Source organism: Phyllostomus hastatus, unplaced genomic scaffold (genome assembly GCF_019186645.2).
Source record: "Phyllostomus hastatus isolate PE091 unplaced genomic scaffold, TTU_PhHast_1.1 phas_scaffold_78, whole genome shotgun sequence".
Classification (NCBI taxonomy): Eukaryota; Metazoa; Chordata; class Mammalia; order Chiroptera; family Phyllostomidae; genus Phyllostomus; species Phyllostomus hastatus.
The window spans coordinates 75,282,803-75,306,072 of record NW_025334041.1 but is presented as its reverse complement, the minus strand read 5'-3'; the positions used below and the strand labels follow the sequence as shown (position 1 = coordinate 75,306,072).

The following is a 23,270-nucleotide window of genomic DNA, read 5'->3' as shown; positions in this document are numbered from 1 at the left end:
TGGAGGGAATGGGGGTACTGGGTAGAGGGGGGCAAAGGGGGAAAATTGGGACAACTGTAATAGTATAATCAATAAAATATATTAAAAATATAAGGAATATAGTTTGCTCAGATTTTGGAGTGAGGAAAAGTCCTCAACTACCTAATTTATAGAGATGCATTTGATACAGGACTTGAAACTAAGGTGAAATTTTAAAAGAAAATGTATTTCGTGGTTTGCTAATGTCAGGGATAATGGTATGACTTCATAAAAGTTATTTAGATAACTCAATAGGGAAGAAAAATATTAAGCTTATTTAAAGATTATAATAAACTCAACCTTCTAGACCAAAATAAATAAAACAAGTCAAATATAAGATTAACTTAAAATGAGTCATGTGACCTTGTCCAGGTTATTTACCTTATTAATCAATGTACTTATTTATTTGTTTAATACAAATATTTATGGACTTCTGTGGCAAAAAGTTTAATATGAATATTAATATATACTATTTATAAGTATATAAGTGTATGTATAAACACACATCTAATTAGTTGTCTAATTAGTGTGTTTAATATAAATATTTTTAAATCGGTGTAATTGGGTATAACTGGACATCAGTGTCATGCAAACTGTTCTCATTACACTGACAATAGCTGGACTTTTTCTGGACGGACCTCATAAAACAGGAGTTTCTACATACATTCTGTAGAGTTTTGTGCCTCTTTAAAGGAAGACATTTACCTTTTTGAATTTAAGACAATTTTCTTGGTGAAAGAAAGGTTTAGGAAGTATACAGTAGAAAAATAAAAGATGAACAAAACCACCCATACCACTCTCTGCCTGAGGCTTTAGAGAAGCTGTTCGCATCACCCTTTTCCACCAATTGTCAGCAACCCAGATGCTGACTCTACATTCAATGTTACTCATGAGGCCGAATCAGCAGATTTCCAGGGTTCAACCATGTGGCTTCTTAAATGCCTTAGATGACCAGATATCCTTTTCACCAGACTCTCCTAGAACCCAGTGTGACTAGTCACTCTATCATGGACTCATTTTCACAAGCAAGTAATATCACTTCTCAGTTGTCTGGATTCCCAAAATATCCTTTAAATACAAAAGCTTCACCAGTAGACTGCTGGAAAAACTAAGCATTACAAAATAAACACAGGGCCAGCTCCACATTACTTCAGCCTATGTTATTACTAGTAATGACATCTCCATCAACACTGAAGAAGAAAACACTTTATGGTAACTCTAGCCACAGTGAGTTCCAGATTCCAGGTACAGCCAAAACTGCCCCAGAATGCATTTTATTGACATTCCTGAAAGATCTTGTGCTGTTGTCTAAGATTAGGCAGAACCTTAAGGAAAAGCATGCTCAATGCACAGAGGACCTTCAAGGTTATTATAAATCACTATTAAATAGCTTAAAACAAACTGGAAGGAAAAGAAATTTCTGCATTTGAAGACTGAAAGAAAACCAATCAAATTCTTGTGGACAGATGTGGCCAGTTAGTGCTCTGAATGAAGCTACTATCATGCAAGAACACTTGAAAGTAAGAGTAACTTATTAGAAATAGAAGCATGTGATTTCAGAGAATGCCTCAGTGCAGCCATCAAAGGCTCCAAAATTTTGCAAGAACAAATTGAGGAAATGAAAACAAGTAATAAAGAAAAAGACAATACCATCATTTGGCTAATATGTAGACTGCAAACTTTAGAAGTATCTGAGAAAGTTTACGTATTCTCAGATGACAAAGAAGCTAAACTAACAGGAAAACAAAATGTTTCAAGATATTTTAGGAAAGTGTGAGTCCTTTGGAAAAGAGCACAAAAGAGTGAAGGATATGTTAAATAGAAGAGTGAGCAAAAGCAAGTTTACAGTTGTGAGTGTGCAAAGCAGAGTTTATCCTTGTATTATTATTTATTAGTTATTGTATTGTTTTCCATACAAACAATTGTAAACCTTTTACCCACTCCCATATGACTGAGAATTGCTTGATGCACAAACTCAGATTGTTGATTTGAAAAGAACAATTTCAAAACTTGAAGCTCAGGTTAAGCAAGGAGAGCATGAAAATATGTTGTCTTCATCATAATTTTGGAACTCCCATGAGCCCCCTGGGCCACCACACCACATCAGCCAATGCTGACGTCAGCAGGTGGAAGTGCTGATGCCGGGAATGGAGTATTCTCTCTTTACTGGCCAGCCCTGATACAGGGCTGCAGGACAGATGCAGGACAGGATTGTGACTGACCAGCTGGAGAAACCTGTGTTCCTGGGTACCATTCTCTTCCAGAAAACAATCCCTCACCTGGCAGATCACCACAAAACTTACTGATGAGAGAGAGATACTGACAGAGAAACACAGGCAGAGAGAAACTTCAGAAACACCTATCATGAGACCTTTAAAATAATTTAGTGAAGTAAAATATTTAAAAATTGGCTCATACAAACAGAAAAAAAAGAGGACATTTCAAATAGTGTGTCCTCAGGAAACAAATGCTTGTTGGTACACAGAGAAATGTGCCCAGCAAAGACAAAAGAGCTGTAATTCTGCTTCACAGAGACAGTCATCTTTACCACCTTCAAATCTTCAATCAAGCACTTCAACAAAAAGATTATGTCAACACCAGTGACTGAGGCTCATAGTCCAAAGTGGTACCCTAAAGAAAATGTGCCTCTAGGATTTAGTCAGCTACTTAGCAAAAATGAAAACAGTACTATTGAACTTGATATACTTTTGGATGATTTAGATACTGTTCCTGTGTCCACATTACAATGTACCAACCTAAGAAAAAATAACTCCAGTTTCTTCCTCTAATGACTGAGAAGAAAAAAAATTTCAGAAAAAGATGCTGACATTCATGTGAATCATAATTATTCCCTGGAACTGCTGCCAAGTGGAGTGAACAACGTCTTGTGAAATCAGCCAGGGAGAAAAATCTGTTACTATGGGCAGTGTTTGCCTCGTGAGCAGTGTAAGCCCACTTCTGTAACATTGCGTTGTCATGGCTTTGAGTACACTGCAAACGTGAGGAGCCCAACTGGAAAAGGATAATTTTTAGATAAACTTATAAAAGGAAAAGACCAGACTGAGGCATCACTAAGTCAAAGGGCTTCCACTGGAGGACAAATCACTTTGCAGACTAGGTTAAATCAGGTGGAATATTTCACCTTGAATCAGCTTCAGAGGCTTGACCCTGGAAGCCTTGGAAGACATTTTGGAAAAGATTGAGAGTTGGGTTCAGTTTCCATGACATTAAAAACGTTCCATATGTTGCACACCTCTGCAAATTTTTTGAGGTTTGTAACCACTTATCTAATGTTGAGGTTTGTAACCAAATATCTAAATGTTGAGATATTTTGTACTGTTCATAGGCCTTCAAATCATAGTTTTACAATCATGCCCTTTTTTATACTTGCTGTTTTATACTTCAAATGACCACATATTTTAAGGATATTTTTGTTAGGCTCAAGAACCTCTTATAATATACTTTACTATGAAAAAAAGTATTATTTTATATAGTGTGTGTCTCCAACGTGTAATGAGGATAAGGCTATGTGATCTGAGAGGCACAAATAGTGTTATTCTCTCAAAATTAAATTTTCACACCAATTTTATGAACTTGTTTGACATTGTGAACACGATTTTTTCAAATAAATGCTTAAGAACAGCTTCCATAATGATAGGCTACTACATGCTAAATGCAAAAGATAATTACTACATACAATGATTTTAGTTGTTTTTAGTTTCTTTTTTTAATTGATAATATAATTCCTATTTGAAACATTTGTCTTAGATAAAATATTAGATTAGTAATAATGGAAATATTGAAAATAATGGTATACTGAAAAGCTTTGAAAATTACATGAATAACTCATTCCTGTTAAACTTCATTATTTGTTAAGGGAAGAAAAATGAGATATACAATTTTCTAATTTTGTCATATATAGCACTTTTCAGAGAAAGTGAAATACTTAGAGAGCTGTACCTCTCTCTGAATATAACTCTGCCCCAACTGAGTTATATTAATGACTCCAAATATAACTTGTGCCCCAACTTGATCATAAATTGACAGATGAAGCTCTAACAAAATACAGGTTACCAACCGGTGAGGCTGGTTTTCTTAATGTAAATAGCTTCAGGTATTAGTCAAAGTTATTATGCAGACTTTTTTTTAATTGTTGTTCAAGTACAGTTGTGTCCATTTTCCCACCACCACTTTCCTGGCCCCACTCACCCCTACCTCCCACACTCAATCCTTCTTCCCTTTGGCTTTGTCCATGGGTCCTTTGGATGATTTAGATACTGTTCCTGTGTCCACATTACAATGTACCAACCTAAGAAAACAATTTCCCTTCTTTCCCCCAATACCCCCCTCCCTGTTCTCCTCTGGTTACAGACATTTTTAACTCCTCTCCATTCCTCCTTTTCCTGTCAAAAAGAAAAATTACTACTCCAATAGCAAGGTGCTGTAAGAACACTAGGTTGAGATCAGAGTGACTTTTTCTGCTTGTTAATGGAAGGGGATGTGCGTAGTTGGAGCTTGGTGCCTCTATCTTGGTCTTGCTGGAGGACTCCAGCTCCCTGCCTTGGCATTTCTTCCTGGCTCTCGGAAGTGGTACCCGGGCAGAAGGCCCTGCTCAAATCAGGAGCTCCAGCAGGTGTGTGTCCTGACTGCTGGTCAAGTTCTGGCTACTTACTTACCCACCGTTGGGTGGTCAGTCAGAAGCCAGTGTCCACATCAGGAAATTCCATATGTGTTGATAAACAGATTTATTCCATACTTTCACAATTGATTTTGGTATTTTCCCTGTCATTTTTTTAATCTCCTTGTTACATTAGAGAAAAGACTTATTTTAACCAGGCTCCAGTACAGCTTATGTCAAGCACAACAAGGGATTGCTTTTACTCATGACTTTAATGTGTTTCTATACATGACATTGAAAACTAACTTGAAAATTAAATATATATATATATATATATTCTTAATGACAGTTATCCCAATTTTTGTCACTTTTCCCTACTGCAATTTTTTAAAGAATAGTGGTTTTATGATTTCCTTTCTTTTTAGTAAGGAAGTAAAGTTTTAAAGTATTTGTTTGACTGATTTTTTATTAAGATATAATTGACACATAACTAGAGCATATTTTTGAAACATAGTTATATTTTTAAAGTATTTTCTTATATCCACACTTGATTGAACCAAGTGTTGTTAATAGAATTACAAAGTAAAACTATCCCCCTCCTCTTTTAGTTGCCTCTTTGGTATAGCTTAGCTTGTTATAGCTGATAAGGTAAATAAATTGGTCATGGCCAATTAATTGTTGCAGGCTAGAGGATTTCATGCTTCCTTGTTTATTGGAATCACTAGGGGATATTTTTACCCCTCCCCCTGATGCCCAAGAAACCTATGCAATGAAAATTCCTGGGTGTGGATTCCAGCCATCTGTAATTTTTATGGCTTCTGAAGTGACTCAATGTGCAGACAACTTTGAGAATCATCTCGATATTATTTTCTAAATATCAAATCTCATCCAAGGTTGAATTATGTCTAGAAGAGTAGGTGTATATGTATGTGCTTCATAATTTTATCTCCCACCTCCCAATATTCTTGACATTGCAACTCACAGAGTGTAGTCTGTTGGAAATTTTGTTTATTGAAATGTATCTATATGGCATTAGTTTTGGAAGAGGGAAAGTGGGCAAGGAATTATGAGTACTTGTGGGCATATTATTTACCAAATCATGACTGGGCAAGTAAGATCTATGAGGCATTATAAAAAGATGGTGACTGGGAAAATGAGAGTAAATTTACAGCAGAGGAACATGATAAACACCAGAGCCAAAAGATAAAGGTTAGGATAAAAAATGAAGGCACAGTGATATGATAAGATGAAAGTAAAATTATCACTATGATATTTCTTCCCAGAAAGCATAACCCAAGTATTACCATGATAATTTTAAAAAATAAATCAGAAAAAAATCCAATAAAAAGATATTTGACAAACTATTTGACCTGACAGAACTACTTAAAACTGTCAAGGTCATCAGAGACAAGAAAAGTACATATGAGAAACCATCACAACCAAGAAGAATCTAAAGACATATGATGATTAAATATAATGGCATATGGTGAATGGAATTACTAGGCAAGAAAATGGTCAATAGGTGAAAACTAATGTCATCTAAATAAAACTTCAACATCAGTTAATAACAGTGTATCATTATTGGTTAGTTAATTGTGACAAATATACCATACTAACATAAGATGTTACTATGGGAACATGCTGTACTATCATTCCAATTTTTCAGTAGATCTAAAAACTTTATAAAATAAAAAGTTAATTTAAAACAAGGAGATACATGCAATCCTGAAAAGTCTTTGCACCCACATTATAAAGACAGTATTAAGATTTACTTTCATTGTAAGAACAATATAAAATTATTAAATTGCTTATTCTTTCTATATCTTTTGAGTAACACTGAGAATGCTTACTAATGAGAGCTATTCAATAGGTCTGCCATGCTAAAGACATCCTCTAACTTAACTATACTTCTAATTTCTTGAGGATGATTTTCTAATCTATGTCCCTCCAGCCCTGCCTTCCCATATAATATTCAAAATAATATTTCCTACTTTTGCCTTCTTCTTTTTTCTATATTTGCACAGTAGTAATGTGTTAGTAAGTGTATAATTCACTATGCCCCATCATCTTATCCAAAATGAACTTGTTGCTCCTCTTTACCCTCTATCCCTACCAACATTTGTATCTTTCAAATCCCCCCAGTATTTCAACTTCAGAATAAAATCATATCTATTATTCTTCAAGTCTTATATCTAGAGAAGCAAAAAATCATATTGACTTACTTTTCTACATTTTTTTTATTCTTATGGACATCATTCTCAATGTGTGTGTTATACCTACTGACACTTTTCATCATACCATCAATGACCACAGTCATCTCTACCATTATTAGTACAGTCTCAACCCTCACCATCATGTACTCCAAAGAAACTGCAATAATACCATATTTCCCAGCAAATCAAGGATAGATTTCAGGTTTTATCAAGTTTTTTTTCATATTTTAACCCCAAACTACCAATTTTATTTCTTATTTTCAATAACATGAATGACTCTCTTTAAAAGTAAGTACCTTGCTATCAAAAAAACCCATTAGTTATATTTCTGTTATCACAGCTTTTAGCCTTTTTAAAAAACCTCATTGCAAATCCTCCTGCATAATATGGTTACTTTCCTACATCACTTTAAATGAAAACTCTAAATATTTTGTAGCATACATAAGATGATTTAGCCCAATTATATTATACCTTATTCCGGATGTTAGTCAAATTTGAATATAATCTTATTGAAAACAGATGTTTTAGATAATTTTCAAGTATCTTCCCCCATCCAAGGATGTTTTTATGAAAATGTAAATACCTCAGGGAGATTGTGACTAGATTAACATGCATTTATATTCCAACAGGGACAATTTTTGTTTTCAGAGTAGTTAATAGATCCCAGAGGGAAAGGAAAATTAAAATGTGAAAAAAAAATGTCTAAAGATAGGGAAGTCCAGTGACTAGTAAAGAAAGGCCAGAGTGAAAGATTGTGAAATGAAGTCACTAATTTGGCCACTCAAGGCACTCGGGCAAGAAGGGAAATGTCAGTTGAGGAGGTGACGAGCACCATGCTAAGGTGATCTCCTGGGAAAATATGAAATGCTTAGCTGTAGAACTTGCTTAAATATTAAAGGAGAATATACATCGACTTCAATCCTTGAAGGACTCCTGACTAGATGTGTTTTCGTCTTTATCATATTTTCAGATTTTCTAACTATCAAAGGAAGTGAAAAGATAAGTCTATATTTTACATGGAGGCATATAACCTACTCTGAGGTTAAAAGTCCTTTACTGAGGATTTTAACTTCTCAGTTAATGAATATATATGCGTATATACACACACACACAAATACGTACACATGCATATATATAATGCATATATATATATACACACACAAATGATACATTTAAACTTGAATCTCTCTGAAAAATCACTTAGGAATATTATTAGAGAAAGTAAATAAAATGGAAGAATAATAGTAGGGGGTTAGGAAAATAAATCTGCTGTTATCTAACATTTATTTGCATTTGGTACCAAAAACTTAATGAATTTAAAGTATTTTTTTATTATCAAAATGCAGCTCTAGACTAAGTAATTTTTTTCATGCTTCTGTCTGCATTGAAATGAGGATGTCAGCAAGAAAACAGACCCAGGTCACAATAAACTACCAGCCCCAAATTACTGACATGTGGCCCTTTTTTAATCAGTAAGAAAAACAAATTATGATGCTACTACAAAAGCTTATGGATTTTTATCCATTATGAATATTTCTATAGATCATAATACTCCAGTTTTAAAAGGTTTTCCACTTGAAGTATAGTTAAGCATTTTTGTTCTGATCCCATAGTGAAAGTTTTAGTGTCCTCAGGAAAGGGAAATTGTGTTTTGGAAATATTTAAGAGTAATAACAATGAGTGAACCTGTGGTGGGAGGATCAACCAGTCAGTAATTCTAGACCAAATAGTCAGAAGATAACTGAGGAAACCAGATATTTAGGAAGCAGTTAAAAACAAGGTTGGAGGAACCACAGTGACAGATAATGTATGAGGAAAAAAGATATGGTTGACCAACTTAGGTCTTGGCTTGTTGGTGAGAACCAACTCTACAGAACTAAACAGAACAATAAAAATTTAAGTAGAGGATCTTGAGAATCAATATGGTAAAGTATAATAAAAGAATGAATAATAAAAAATGAAGTATTTTTCTCATTTACATTGAAGTCTAGAATCCAATATCCATAGTATTTTCATTGGAGATCTCTCATTTATTTGGAAATGCATAATAAGGTCTACAAGTAAAAAGAATTCCAGTGGAGGTAAATGCATTTGTATACAATTCAATATCAAATTTAACCATTCAGAAGCCACATTCATCATGATATTAAATACATAGTACTGCCCCCCAAAACTGGAACTTACTTATAAAAAAATGTGTATTTACTCTTATATGTTTAAGCTTCATTCACTTTCAGAGTACTCTCCATTTGATGCAATACACTTATCAAGACGTTTTTCCCGTTGCTCAAAACAGTTTGTGAACTTGTTGACTGCGTTTAGTGCTTCTACGTATTTTGTTTTGTTTCGTTTCATTTTGTTTTGGCCTCTTCCACATCAGCAAAACATTCCCCTTTGAGGACTTTTTCCATCCTGTGAAACAAAAGAATTCGCCTGGGGCAAGATTGGTGATTAGGGAGGGTGGGGCACAGGAGTAGCACATTTTTTTGGTCAAAAACTACTGAATCAGCCCTGGCTGGCATAGCTCAGTGGATTGAGCTCGGGCTGGGAACCAAAGTGTCCCAGGTTCGATTCCCAGCCAGGGTACATGCCTGGGTTGCAGGCCATAACCCCCAGCAACGGCACATTGAAGTTTCTCTGTCTCTCTCTCTCTATCTCCCTCCCTTCCCTCTCTAAAAAATAAATAAATAAAATCTTTAAAAAAAAAAAACTACTGAACAATCAGCACAATGTGGGCAGGTACACTCCTAAATCACCCAACATGAAATGGGAAAACCCATTGAAAGAATCTTCAAAAAAAGCACTGAAACTGAATGCAGTGTCTCACAACAAGGCCAGCTAGTACATTGATACAGATGGGTTCCTAGAACACTCACTTAGCAGGAGAAACCTGCGCTACAAAGGGCCTGCCCTCCAGAAGATAATTCTGTTTTTTTCCTTGGGGGCTATCCCTTATTTAAGGCATGGATTCAAATAAACAAACAAAAACAAAATGGGAAAAATATCCTCATTCAGCTGAATATTTTCTGTTTGCTCACTAAGATATTTGAGAAGGTACTAAAGTAGACTATATCAACAGTTTATTTCTCTGTCTTCCCTTGTGTTTGATCAGTGAGAGGCACTGGCAGGTGATGTGGACAGGGCAGGAAAATCAGATAGGGCTATTTTTCTCTTGACTTATTCCTGGCTAACCTGTATGAGTTGTTGCTATGTCTAACAAAAACAAGTTGATTTCTCCTTATAAAAAAACTATCCTCTTTGGTTTCTATTAATCATTCCCTTCCCTTATCTCTCCAGGTCTAGGGTTAATTACAGCTCTCAGCTGCTTCTAGTCTTGGGGAAATTCACTATCCACTTTTGTTTTTGTTCCCTAAGCCTTGTAAATAATTTGTTTATGAAACTGTCCTCATTTGTCTAGCCTGAATATGATGTGTCATTTCTATTGGGACCATAACTAAGTATAAACCACAAAATCAAATAGAAAATTAAGAATTTTAGGTTAAATGTAATAATCATATGCATTAATTAAGAAAAAACTATTGCTATTTAAGTAGATTATAGTTACCATAATATCGTAAGATTCAAGGTATTAGATTAATACTCAAAAGGTATTGCAACAGTATGTTATTATGAATTTAGTGATAAAAATGTCAAGTAGGACCAACAGCTGAAAATGCAAGCCTTTCAGAAAGAAATATTTTTAGCACAGTCATCTCTGCCACCAGCCAAGGTGACACTATGAAAAGATTAGAGAAGGAAAAAAAATAATCAAATTTGGGGGCAGTACTGACCAAAAAGAAAAGTCAGTCCCTCAGATTAGGTAATTTCCATCTCCAAAACACAGGCACAGAGGCTCCATATGTAATTCATGAATATATAATTTATCAGTCATCCAATTTTCTGATAGTCATCTGTTCTAACAAAAACAACCCTAAATAGCCTCAGCAAACTTGAGAAAGAAAAACAAAGTAGGAAAGATCACAATACCCAATATCAAACTATACTGCAAGGCCACTCTAATGAAAAGAGTCTGATACTGACATAAGAGCAGACATATACATCAATGGAACAGAATAGAGTGCTCAGAAATAAACCCAAGTTTCTATGGTCAACTAATATTTGACAAAGGGGACAGAAGCATAAAATGGAGTAAAAATAGCCTCTTTAACAAATGGTGTTGGGAAATCTGGACAGCTACATGCAAAAAATGAAACTAGACCACCAACTTACATCATATACCAAAATAAACTCAAGATGGATAAAAAGACTTAAACATAAACCACAATGCTATAAAAGTCCTAGAGGAAGACATAGGGAGTAAAGTCTCAGATGTCTCATGCAGTAGTATTTTCAATGATACATCCTTTAGCAAGGGAGATAAAAGAAAGAATAAACAAATGAGACTACATCAAACTAAAAGGCTAAAGAAAACATCAGCAAAATGAAAAGGAAACCAACAGTATGGGAAAACTTATTTGCCAATGATACCTTGGACAAGGGTTTGATCTCCAAAATACATAAAGAACTCACATGACTCCACTCCAGGAAGGCAAACAATCCAATTAAAAAATGGGCAAAGAATCTGAACAGATACTTCTCCGAGGAAGACATACAGAGGTCCCAGAGGCATATGAAAAGGTGTTCAGTATCACTAGCCATCAGAGAGATGAAAATTAAAACTATAATGAGATACCACCTCATACCTGTCAAAATGCCTATCATTATAAATCAATGAACAATAAATGCTGGAAGGGATGTGGAGAAAAGGGAACCCTAGTGCACTGTTGGTGGGAATGCAGACTGGTGCAACCACTGTGGAAAACAGTATGGAACCTCCTCAAAAAATTAAAAATAGAACTGCCTTTGGACCCAGTGATTCTACTGCTGGGAAAATACCTTAAGAATCCTGAAACACCAATTCAAAAGAACCTATACACCCCTATTTTCATAGCAGCATTATTGTTAATAGCCAAATGCTAGAAATAGCCCAAGTACCCATCAGTAAATGAATGGATCAAAAAATTGGTACATTTACATAATGGAATATTACACAGCAGAAAAAAGAAGGAACTCCTACCTTTTGTGACAGCATGGATGAAACTGGAGAGTATTGTGCTAAATGAAATAAGCTAGGCAGTGAAAGACAAACACTATGATGATTTCACCTATAACAGGAACATAATGAGCAAAAGAAACAAATGCACAAAATAGAACCAGAGTCATGGAAACAAAGAAAAAACTTACAGGGACTAGAGGGGAGGGGAGACGGGGTAAGGGTGGAAAGAAGAGGAAGTGTCTAGTCAAAGAACATGTATGAATGACCTACGGACATGAACAATAGAGTAGGGATTGACTGTGGGACTAGGGGTTGGATGGGGCAGGGGAGAGCAGTAGGGAAAACTAGGTCAACTGTAATAGAATAACAATAAAAAATAAGACAAAAAACTGGGAAAATATATTTGTAGGACGTGAAAGGACTGGGAAGAGTCAGAGTTAAAAGGTCCATTGTTATTTACCTCAATTTCAAGGTTCAGGAGAGATACAGAATTAGGTTTCACTGGGGCACACAGGCATGTTGTAGAGCTGCAGCGGTATATGAATTAGAGGGCCCAGGCTCTGGATGCATAGACCAAACCAGAGAAACCATGACCTAAAAAAATGTGACTAAACATTCTGAACTGAAATGTTATTTAGAAGATTGTTATCATCTAGCAGGAAGAGAAAGCTAGTAATACATGCCATAATACACAAAAGCAGACTGGGAATCTCCATTAACTATGTAGAAAGTATTGGTGTTTATTGGCAAGGAGGACAAAATAGTGATTGCCCTATTGTGTTGACTAAGAATGCCAGTTAATTTATTATAAATTGGTGCTGAATGTGGCAATTCTAATTAAAGAATATTTGTACCATATAACTAAACAATGATATCAGTTACTCCTACTTTATGCTTGTATTTTTATAAGATATACACATAGCCCTGGCTGGTGTGACTCAGTGGATTGAGTGCCTGCCTGAAAACCAAATGGTAGCTGGTTTGATTCCCAGTCAGTGCACATGCCTGGGTTGCAGGCCAGATCACCACTAGGGGTTGCACAAGAGGTAACCACACAATTGATGTTTCTCTACTTCTCTTTCTCCCTCCCTTCCCTTCTCTCTAAAAATAAACAAAACCTTTAAAAAATAAAATATACATATATAGACTTCAATCATAAAAATGAATCATAAATAAAGAATAACTAAGTTTAATATCAATATAAACACACTAAAATGGAAATGCAGTGTCTTAAACTAAGCTAAAAAGAAAAGTTGCACACAATACATTTAATTGAAAGTTATTCGAAGTGTCATGTGGTCTAATTAATCTTCCATTCAACTTAGAATATCCTTCTATAACATCCTTAGTAAATTGCTTTCCTATGCTTATTTAAAATACTCACTTTATAAGTAAATGTTTGCTTTATAAAGCATTGAAATCCACTATCAGAAGAATTCACTGATCAAAAAAATTCTCTTGAGGAAATGAAATCTGGTATTATTGTATGCCATCTAATGATCCTAAAATTTGGCTGTCTGTAACCAGATGGTACAGTGTGCATGATGGCAGGCTGGTATATCAAAAAAAGTACTAATTAGAATAGTACCTTTTGTATACATCTATGTTTTAGTTAGCAGGAGCTGCCATAGCAAAATCCCATGTAACTGTAAATAACAAATATTTATTTCTGTCACGGTTCTGTATCCTGGAAACCCAAGATCAGGGAGGGCGCCAACAGTGGTTTCTGTGAGAGCTTTCTTCCTGGCTTGTAGACGAAACCCTTCTAATTGTGCATTTATGTTGTTCTTCCTCTTTTTCTAATTGCATTATAGACTTCAATCTTATGACTTCATCTAACCCAAATTACCTCCCAAAAGTCTCATCTCTAAATGCCATCACATCAGATATTAGGGCTTCAACATATACATTTGGGAGAGACACTTTCAGTCCATAACAATCTGAAATGACACTAATTCATACTCTGTTTCTTTCAAATTTTATGGTTTACAATAACCTCATTATTGTTTTTATGAACCCTAAAAAAACACATTGGTTTGTCAGTATGCCTCTTAAAATGTCATGTTTATGATTTAACTAGGTTTTCAGTGTTTACAATGTTTTTGGATCAATTAAATCATTTTTTTCTGAAAATCCAAACATCATCTTGGCTACCTTGTATGATGTTTACCTAGTTTTTCTTTTACATTAATTATGTCCAAAATGAAATTTCGCAGATGTTGTTCAACTTCCACCCAAGTAGATTAGTGTAGCTTTTTTTTAAAGTTAGTTATTTGAGAAAAACAACAAAGACCAGAAGATCTACTTATTTCTATGTATTGTTTAAATGATCCCGGCTTGGTCATGTAAATTTGCCCTGAGAATTTAATACAAACTATAGCAGGTATCTTCCCTACAACTCTGGAATTTATTTCTGCCCACCTCCTGCTTACCTGCTGTCCCATTTAATTTTCCTTCACTCTCTGACTGACTTTAGTAAAACAATTTTCCCTCTAGCTTATCTTGAATTTGTTATACAGCTCAATACTCCTTTCACTAATTTATGTATGTTTATTTTTCAGTCTCCTTGGTAGACTATTTTATTTAGATAACAAAGATATTTTTCCCCCTCACAGCAACAGAATTATATTACATCAATCCACTTGATTTTTATAGTTTCAAAACACTTGAGAATGAAAGAGGTACTATGAATAATCACTCTAGGGGAACAGGCATTAACTGGAGGTTTCCTTTGTAAAACCGTCTTGTCACACCTCAAAAGCCCAATCTTCATTTGATCATATAAGTGAAAAGTTATTCTAGATCAGGGGTGTCAAATTCATTTTCACCAGGGGCCACATCAGCCTCGAGGTTGCCTTCAAAGGGTCCAATGTAATTTTAGGACTGTATAAATGTAACCATTCCTTAGCAATTTAAGTGAGAACTCAGTGCGGCCACCGGTGTAAACAAGGTGTAAAGCCAGATAAAACAAGGTGGAGGGATGGATTTGGCCCGAGGGCCTTGTGTTTGCCACCTGTGTTCTAGATATTCCACCATAAAAAGACATCTTGTTAATCAAGAAAATAATATCAATAATAATAATAATAATATTTTCTGATATGAGAGTGAAATACACTTGCTCCTAATTGAAAAATGCTGATTTTAATATAAAACTGATTATTTGATTTTTACTAATATCTTTTAAATTTACTTTGAGAAAATTCACTTTCTAAAAGGTTAGATTAATTCTGCCTATAATCTTTTTAATCAAGTCAAGATGATCAGTGTTTAGAGGAACATTTAAAACTAAATACTGTAGAACTTATACTCAATCTTTAAAGTCTGATTACAGCATGATCATTTTTTTAACATAAACTGGAATTTGTTAGTATATGTGTTTAATATAGCTTTGGGTTACAGAGATTTATTTAATTACCATATTTATTACTATAAGATTTTTTCCTCATTTTCTTTTCATTTCCTAATGGTATATATAAGTATTCTTTTATGTTAAAAAATTTTAGAAACACTATTTTAGTACAAGTACAAAAGGTAACAGAACAAACAAAAGTACATGATACATATAATGTTTATCTTTTAGATGACCATAACTAATTACTACTACTTTTTATTAATATCCATTGCTCATCCAAACATTTTGGAGTCATAGAATTATGGAGACAATAGATAATGGTGCATATGTTGCTTTAATATAGGTAAAGTATTCACAACAGCCATATGAAGTACAGTATTAATAACATTATCTGCACAAAAGGATAAACTTCTCTGCTCTGAGACCCCAGGAGACCACCTAGTTACTAGTGATAACACCTGATGGAATTGAGTCTCCTTTCAAGAAGCTAATCTTCCCATTTTTAGGGATAGTATCTTTATAACTTCATAAGTATGAGGTATAACAATAGGAAACATCTAAAACACATTTATAGAAATGATTGACAGAATTATAATGAATTCTAACCACATTGTACTTATTAATTCTGAGTAATAAAATATTAGATAAGCCTTGTGTTTTAAAGCATCATCTAAAGTTCATATATTCCATTTGTATTATGAGGAAGTTATTTAAATCATTTTTATTTAGCCATGAAGAACAGAATTGAAAATACATTATTTCAAGATATTGGAATAATATTTACCTTATTATTAAATAAGGCATACTTCAGTTTCTCTATGCATTCTTCCATTTTAAATAATCCAAATAGCAAAATAAAATAACACACACACACACACAAAATCTTCAGTTAATCTCTCATTATACCTGTTAAATATAAAAAGACACAATTTAAAGGAATTCAGAAGGAAATGATAAAGTGAACTCTGGGTATGTATAACTAATTATATCCCTATAAACTAAATGTTCATTTTAGAATATAATTTTTACTAAATAATTCACTTCACAGAATTCAGGATCAACCAAGCCATTTGGTGATAACCAACGGTCCTTTGTAAAGTGGATAAATGCTAAAGCTCTACTATTCTACTGCTTCTAATATCAATATTAGTATATTACAATTATTGAGGAGCCAATGAATACTCATCTCAAATGATGACCTCCTCTTACCAACAGATATGTGAAAGAGGTGTGCAGAAGGTGTATAAAAAATCAAGCTAATCACTGTTTAATTGTTAGCTGGGGTAAGCCCCAAATATAGGTCAGGAGGATAGGACAGATAAATTCAATGTGGACATGTGAATTACCCAATTTTTTCTAAGCCAATTTTGCATAAAAATTAGGGTCCAATGAAATCTAATGCTAATAGGAATATGCTCAGAGAGTCAGCAAATTAGACCAGACACCTTAATAGAATAGCTCCAGATAAGCACTATAAAAATAAAATATAAATAAGCCACACGTGTAAGTTATATGAAAAATTTTTAATTTTATAATACATCACTAAAAAGAAAAAGTAACATGATTAATTTCAATAATATATTTTATTTGACACAATATATTCCAAATAACATAATTTTGATACAAATTAACATGAAATTTGTCAATGAAATATTTTTCATTTTTATGTTAAACCATTAAAACTTGGCATGTATTTCAAATAGCATATATCAACAGACACGTTTCAAGTGTCAGTAGTCACATATCACTAATGACTACTACAATGGAAGATTCAAGCCTGAAATTATTTGGCCTAGAGCTTGACAGTCTATATAATTATAGCTACTGGTAAGCAAAAGAATAATAAGTGAGTGAAAGAGCCATTTTCCATCTTATACAGATGCAAAGTGCCTAGCACTTCAGGAAGATGGAAGGGTGACATGGAAAAGAATTATAAGAAAAAAAGATTTATCATAGCAGTGATAAATCAACCACTATGAGTTTGAGAGGAGCAGAAAGGTGGTGGTGGTGTGGAGATATGGTTAGGTCTCTCTGCATGCAAAGGTAGAATCTGTATAGTTCACTTTTGCATAAGAAAGGTGAAAGAAGACATATCTATGAGTAAGTTTTTAACTGGAATTTTCATCAACAGCCTATATTGAATTCAGTCTTCTTTTCTTTCAGTCTTCTTTTCTTGTTTGAGCTAGCCCTATTTTAGGAGACTTTTCATGTTTCTGAACATTTTGCAAGTAGAATAATGACCCCCTTTTTTGGAGTCTATTTTTAAGCATGTTTCTATAGCAAACTGCCTTAGAAGACAGAGAAAATGTCTTCTTCTGAAACAGAGGCCTGGAAAAGCTCATTGCTCGTTATAAAGAATAGAGATTCCCTAAACTCAAAGTTCTTCTTCTGTCACACACCCCTACAATGTGCAAAAATCCATTGGACTTCTTTGTATGTTCTTGTCTGGTTTGGGACAAGGAGAATCAGTGCAGTCATGATTTTTATCTTACTGGTTTTCCATATTAAAGTTTTGTGTTTTCCACCAGCATTCATGGAACTGTGGCAGGCTGACTTGGCAGTTTACCGGCATGGTAAAATTTTAGACTCTTCATGTTTCTTGACACCATTGACTATTCACCCAAATTTTCCATTCTGAAAATAACAAGAAAGTTAAGTTATGACTTTTATATGTACAGAATGTCTAAGTGCTTAATTCGGATGATAGGCAATCAGTTGATAACATTAATTTAGATTCTACTGCATTCTTACCAGTTTTAAGCACTATGGATAAATAAATAATAGATGTCTATGTAAAATATAAAAAGGCATAGCATACAATATGATACAGCAGTCATGACCCCCTCTTAAGAAGATGACAATTTAATTACAAAATTAGTATTCTCATTTATCAAGAAAACAGATGAATAAGCGATACATATGGAGAGTAGGAAAGATTAGTGAAATGGCACTTCCAAGCAGTGAATGTGAAAGAAAAGGTGCTCAAACTTCAGATTTGACAAGATCCTCACAGGAAATAAAAACAACAACAGCAAAGTGTAGAGAAGTTAAAGCTACATAACCAAGAGAAAGTATGGAAAAAATCATGAAAGTGAGAAGCATGCAAACACAGTAGATGGAGCAAACAAGCCATACTGAAGACCAGGGGATGGAGGTGAAATAAATGACCACTGATTGCATGAGGCCTTTAACCTCAGTCTTGAGTTTTCTCTTTGTCACAAGGTTAGCAGGGAATCATTGAAACCTTTTTCAAATTATAAGTAAATGTAGTTTTAGGAAACTGAATCTGAGCTATCACAAGGCAGCAAGGCTTCTTAGTATGCTAGAATGTGCCTGGTGAGCTTGAGGCTAACATATATAGTATTTTCACCATATTAGTTTTGAATGGATATATTGATATTTCCTTAATTATCTTCACACAATAATCACACTACTACACTCTGTTGATTAACCATTGACAGTATATTGCTAAAGCTTATTAATAAACTTTGAAAACTGACAAAAATTAAAGCAAAGTTATGTTACAGGAGAAGGAAATAGCTTTTAACTCAATTCAATATATGGTTAAATATTTGATTAATAAATTCAAGTATAAATAGTAAGATATTTTTATTTTATCATAAGATACAATATATCAGTTCAGGAAATAAAGATATAAGGGGTAAAAATAGTTACAAAAGAAAAAAGGAAAGAAAAATTAATGAACATGTGTAGACCTATTTGCTTTTGGAAAAAAAAAGTGTGCTTTTAATGAGCTGTTTTAAAACAATGTTGGTTTTTTGGGGGGAGATTGTTTTTTTTTGTCTTTAATTCTGAAAGTGGAGACTAAATACTATGACTAAATTTCAGTTGTGAAAGAAGAGATAGAGGGATTTCAGGCACAATGTTAAGGGGAGTTTCAATGATACACTTAGAAGAGTAGACCTGTAGACAATGACCTTTTCTTTTTTTTTTTTTAAAGATTTTATTTATTTATATTTATTTTTAGAGAGGGAAGGGAGGGAAATAGAGAGAGAGAGAGAGAAACATCAATGTGCGGTTGCTTGGGGTTATGGCCTGCAACCCAGGAGGAATGTACCCTGGCTGGGAATCGAACCTGGGACACTTTGGTTCCCAGCCCGTGCTCAAGACAATGACCTTTTCTTTATATCCATTTTGCTAAGTCTAAACACCTAAGGGTTAAACTTACAGTATTTTGTAGACTTATGTTAAAGTAGTATCAGTATTTTATTTTATACTATTTCTGTCAATAACAATTGCATTTAAAACATAGACAATACGCCATTTTAGAATGACCCTAACATGAAATAAAATTGATGGCACAAATACACAAAATACACATTTAAAAAATGAGTATAGATTCAAATTAGAAAGAAATTACATTTTTAATAGATTTAACCAAGAGTAAAAACAAATAATGCAGTGTTTGGATTTCGTAACACAGTAGCCAATTATTATGAGATTAAAAACAACAAATAAGATATTTGGCATTTTTCGTTTATCCACCTACCTCTGTGATAATTACCAGTGAAAGAATTAAATGGTTCACTAAGTAACGAATTCAGCATCCCAATACCACAGAGAACAATCCTTGCTAATTAAAATGTGATGCATTAACTGCTTGGAAATACAAAGATTTTTTTTTAACTTTCCTAAAACAAATGTGGTCTAGCAAAAATCCTTCAATGTTATGCTATTTCACTTTAAAATTATCAAAGAATCAATGCTGCACTATTTTAAATTATTTCTATCTGATAGGTGAATTAAATTTGTATAGGTGTGTGTGTATGTGATATATGTCTATGTCTACTCTTAGCTATGTAAAATGTGTATTATATATGCATATACGTTTACATAAACACATACAAATCTTTATTGACTTATGGATAATGGATGAAATAAAATGGATGTGTAGAATATATATGAAATAAGACAGAATCCATGTCATTACCACCATGGTGGCAACTATACTACCTATACCTCAGCATGCGGGCTTCTGCCCTGGGCACTACAGCTTAGGGTGGCCCATCCTGTGGAGTACTTTATATGAAATGTTCTGTGTATCATTCTGATCCTTTTCTGGTTAGCAGAGATTTCCCCTGCATAACAACATGTAAATCCTGGTCTCCAGAGGCACCTTTCTCAAAATGTTTTATATGCTGTTTGAGTGGCTGGGCCAGCCAAGAGCAGTGGTGCCATTCAAGCCAGGTAATCTGAGGTTAGATCTGCAACCATGTGATGCTCTGTGTTTGCTTCTCTCTGTCAGCACTCTGCAACCTTCTACTCCATGACTGTAAGAGCACCAGCTTCATGCTTAAGTGGTCATCTTGGGAGATGGTTTGGTGAACTGTTCATGACCACAGGCCAACATGGTATTTTCCCCCAGTATCAGAGGGCTGCCAAATGGTTGCAAAGATGGTGATTTAGGTTGACTCTTTTAGAGGAAACTGCACATGGATTTAATTCAACCATGTGTCCATGGGCTATACATGCAGCCACTTCTGGTCAAGTATGTTCTTCCTGAGACAAAAGTTGGTTTTCTTCATTGGTCAGCTGTACAAATTAGAGTGGTGATTTCAGATTGGCTATATTTAGCAGAGACAATGTTATAGCAAGATACATTCTCTAAACATTTCTTAGAACTGTATGGTGAAATGTATTGTTTTGAGACCAGAAAAGGGAAAGAGAAGCCCATTTCTGGAAAGAAAACTAGATCTATTAAGATCAACCCATTGAACCGCACCAGTCAGGACTGATCACTTTGCTATTATGATTTGTCAACAACTTAAGGGTTGCATGAATATTTATTTCCCCTTACATTTATTTTGAAGGAGAGACACTTTAAATGACAGTCTGGAAGGCACATACCCCTTGATTTGCACCAAAATTTAATTTTATGAGAAGCCCAAACTAAATGCATTTTCCATTCCATCTCTGGGTACTTCTTACAAACCTTGATCAGTGGACCTTGGTAAAATAGAAAAAGAGCAGCACTCTTACAATTTCTCTAGTGCTCATTAGTCAGGTTATTTATTTATTTATTTATTTATTTATTTATTTATTTTTTATTTAACCAAAAGGTTAATTTGAAAGACACATATGAATCATTTAAATCTTGGGAAGGTAATACAGACAGAATAACTGTCTTACTGAAAACTGTTCCTGAGTCTTGTAAGAATTAGTCATCTGATTTCACCCTGTAGGGTATCTTCTGAAGTCACAACCCCACAACCAACCCATAAATGCTTTGTGAAAAGTCTCCGTCTGCTCCTCCACACAGGCCCTATTTTCAGCCCAGCACCTGAGGAGCAGGAGGCAAAGGGAACTCTTACATAACTGAATCTTTGGTATGTGCATTTACAGTTCTGGTGGATTGGACTGTCTCTTAATGAGTCTAAATCCAGGGGCAATTGAAGGGAGCGGTTATAGAACTGTGGTTGTGACTAAAGATGCGTATCAGTGACTTCAAGAACCTGATTCATTTTTCAATAAGAAGCTTAAGAAAATACCTGACAGTTCTGCTCTAACTTCCAAACACAGAGCTGATTGAAATAATAAGGTCACTACCTTGTTTAGATTTCTTTTCTCAAATGAATTTACTTGCTAAGAATTCAACAGGCTGCAATCTGTCTCTGATTTTACTCAGCCAGAGAGAAGATAATGAAGAAAGTGTTTTTAAACAGATGGCAAAATGAAAGATGCTGATCTTTGGGACTGAATATAGACTCTGTCACCTAACAGAGTTCAGTAGCAAACCTGATATAACAGCATAATAGAAAATTTGAAAAGAAGTATAATTTCCCACAATGTGTACATGTATGTACAATATTATACATATATTTACAGAGATATATATTGTATGGTTCTCATTTTATGTTTGAGTTATCCCTCCAGCAAAAGGAGACTACTACATTTTGGAGAGAGGTTACTACATTCTCAATCTCTATCATCTCATTCTCTTTCTCTCTCTCTCTCTCTCTCTCACACACACACACACACACATACACACACAGGTGGTTTATCCCCTACTGCTGTTCTTACTTGGGAACTAAAGCCGGAAACATGGGAAAACACAAGTGAAAATCAAAATTAATTTAATATATGAGAGGTGAATTAATACAGAGGAAAACCAAAGATAATCTTCTCTTTTGACATAGCCTGTGCTACTTTCAACCTTAATACAGTATTTAATGTTGATGCTTGGGAGCAAAAATACAGGGCAAGTCCAGTGTGGTAATCAGAAAGTATCATATAAAGATCACATTAAAAGGTTTAATCTAACATAAAAGAACTGAGGTGTATGTTACTTTCAATAAAACATGCAAGTTTCTTAAACATTATGTTACAGTCTATTGTTGATTTGGGTAATATAACATTTTCAGAGTAAATATTCATATATTTTATAGACATGTTGACTCTAGAAAAGTTAGACAATGTGGGAAAGAGACTCACATTATGAAACTGCCTACTTATGGGTATTGCAGAGGAAGGATGCTGTTGACTTCTGTTTCTAAACCTAAAACTTTCATTCTCATTTTCATTTTGATAGCCCAGATACTTTAAACCAAGTACATTTGCTTCATTATTTTTTCCTTTCAAGCAAGCACAAACTGCATTCATTATTCTCCATTCGTAAAAGGTTATCACCGTAGGTTTCTCTTACTCTTTATCTCTGTTTCTGTGTCTATCTCCCTTTCCCTCCTTCTTTTACTCTTTTGCTCTCTCCCCTTTTATTGAATATTAAAGTCTGCCAAATAATTGAAACTTACTGAAACTATTGAAACTTACTCATCCAGGTAAATTCTTCAGCAACTACTATAAATCAGACATTTATTTCCTGCCTATCTTGCCTGTTATGACATTATTAGTGGCCTCATTTTACTGTTTATTCATTAATTTACCTTAAGTGTATTTATTTCAATACATTCAGAAGTGTAAAAACAAACACCTTTTAGCTTAGCTCACATAGATGGTCTTAGTCAGTTTTGCAGCTAACTTATTGTTATAGGTCAA

At 34.2% G+C, this 23,270-nt stretch overlaps 1 pseudogene; it reads left to right on the top strand.

Annotated features, from left to right (window-relative positions):
* Positions 1 to 880: 880 nt before the first annotated feature.
* Positions 881 to 21,720, top strand: LOC123811294 (annotated as a pseudogene).
* Positions 21,721 to 23,270: the final 1,550 nt, after the last annotated feature.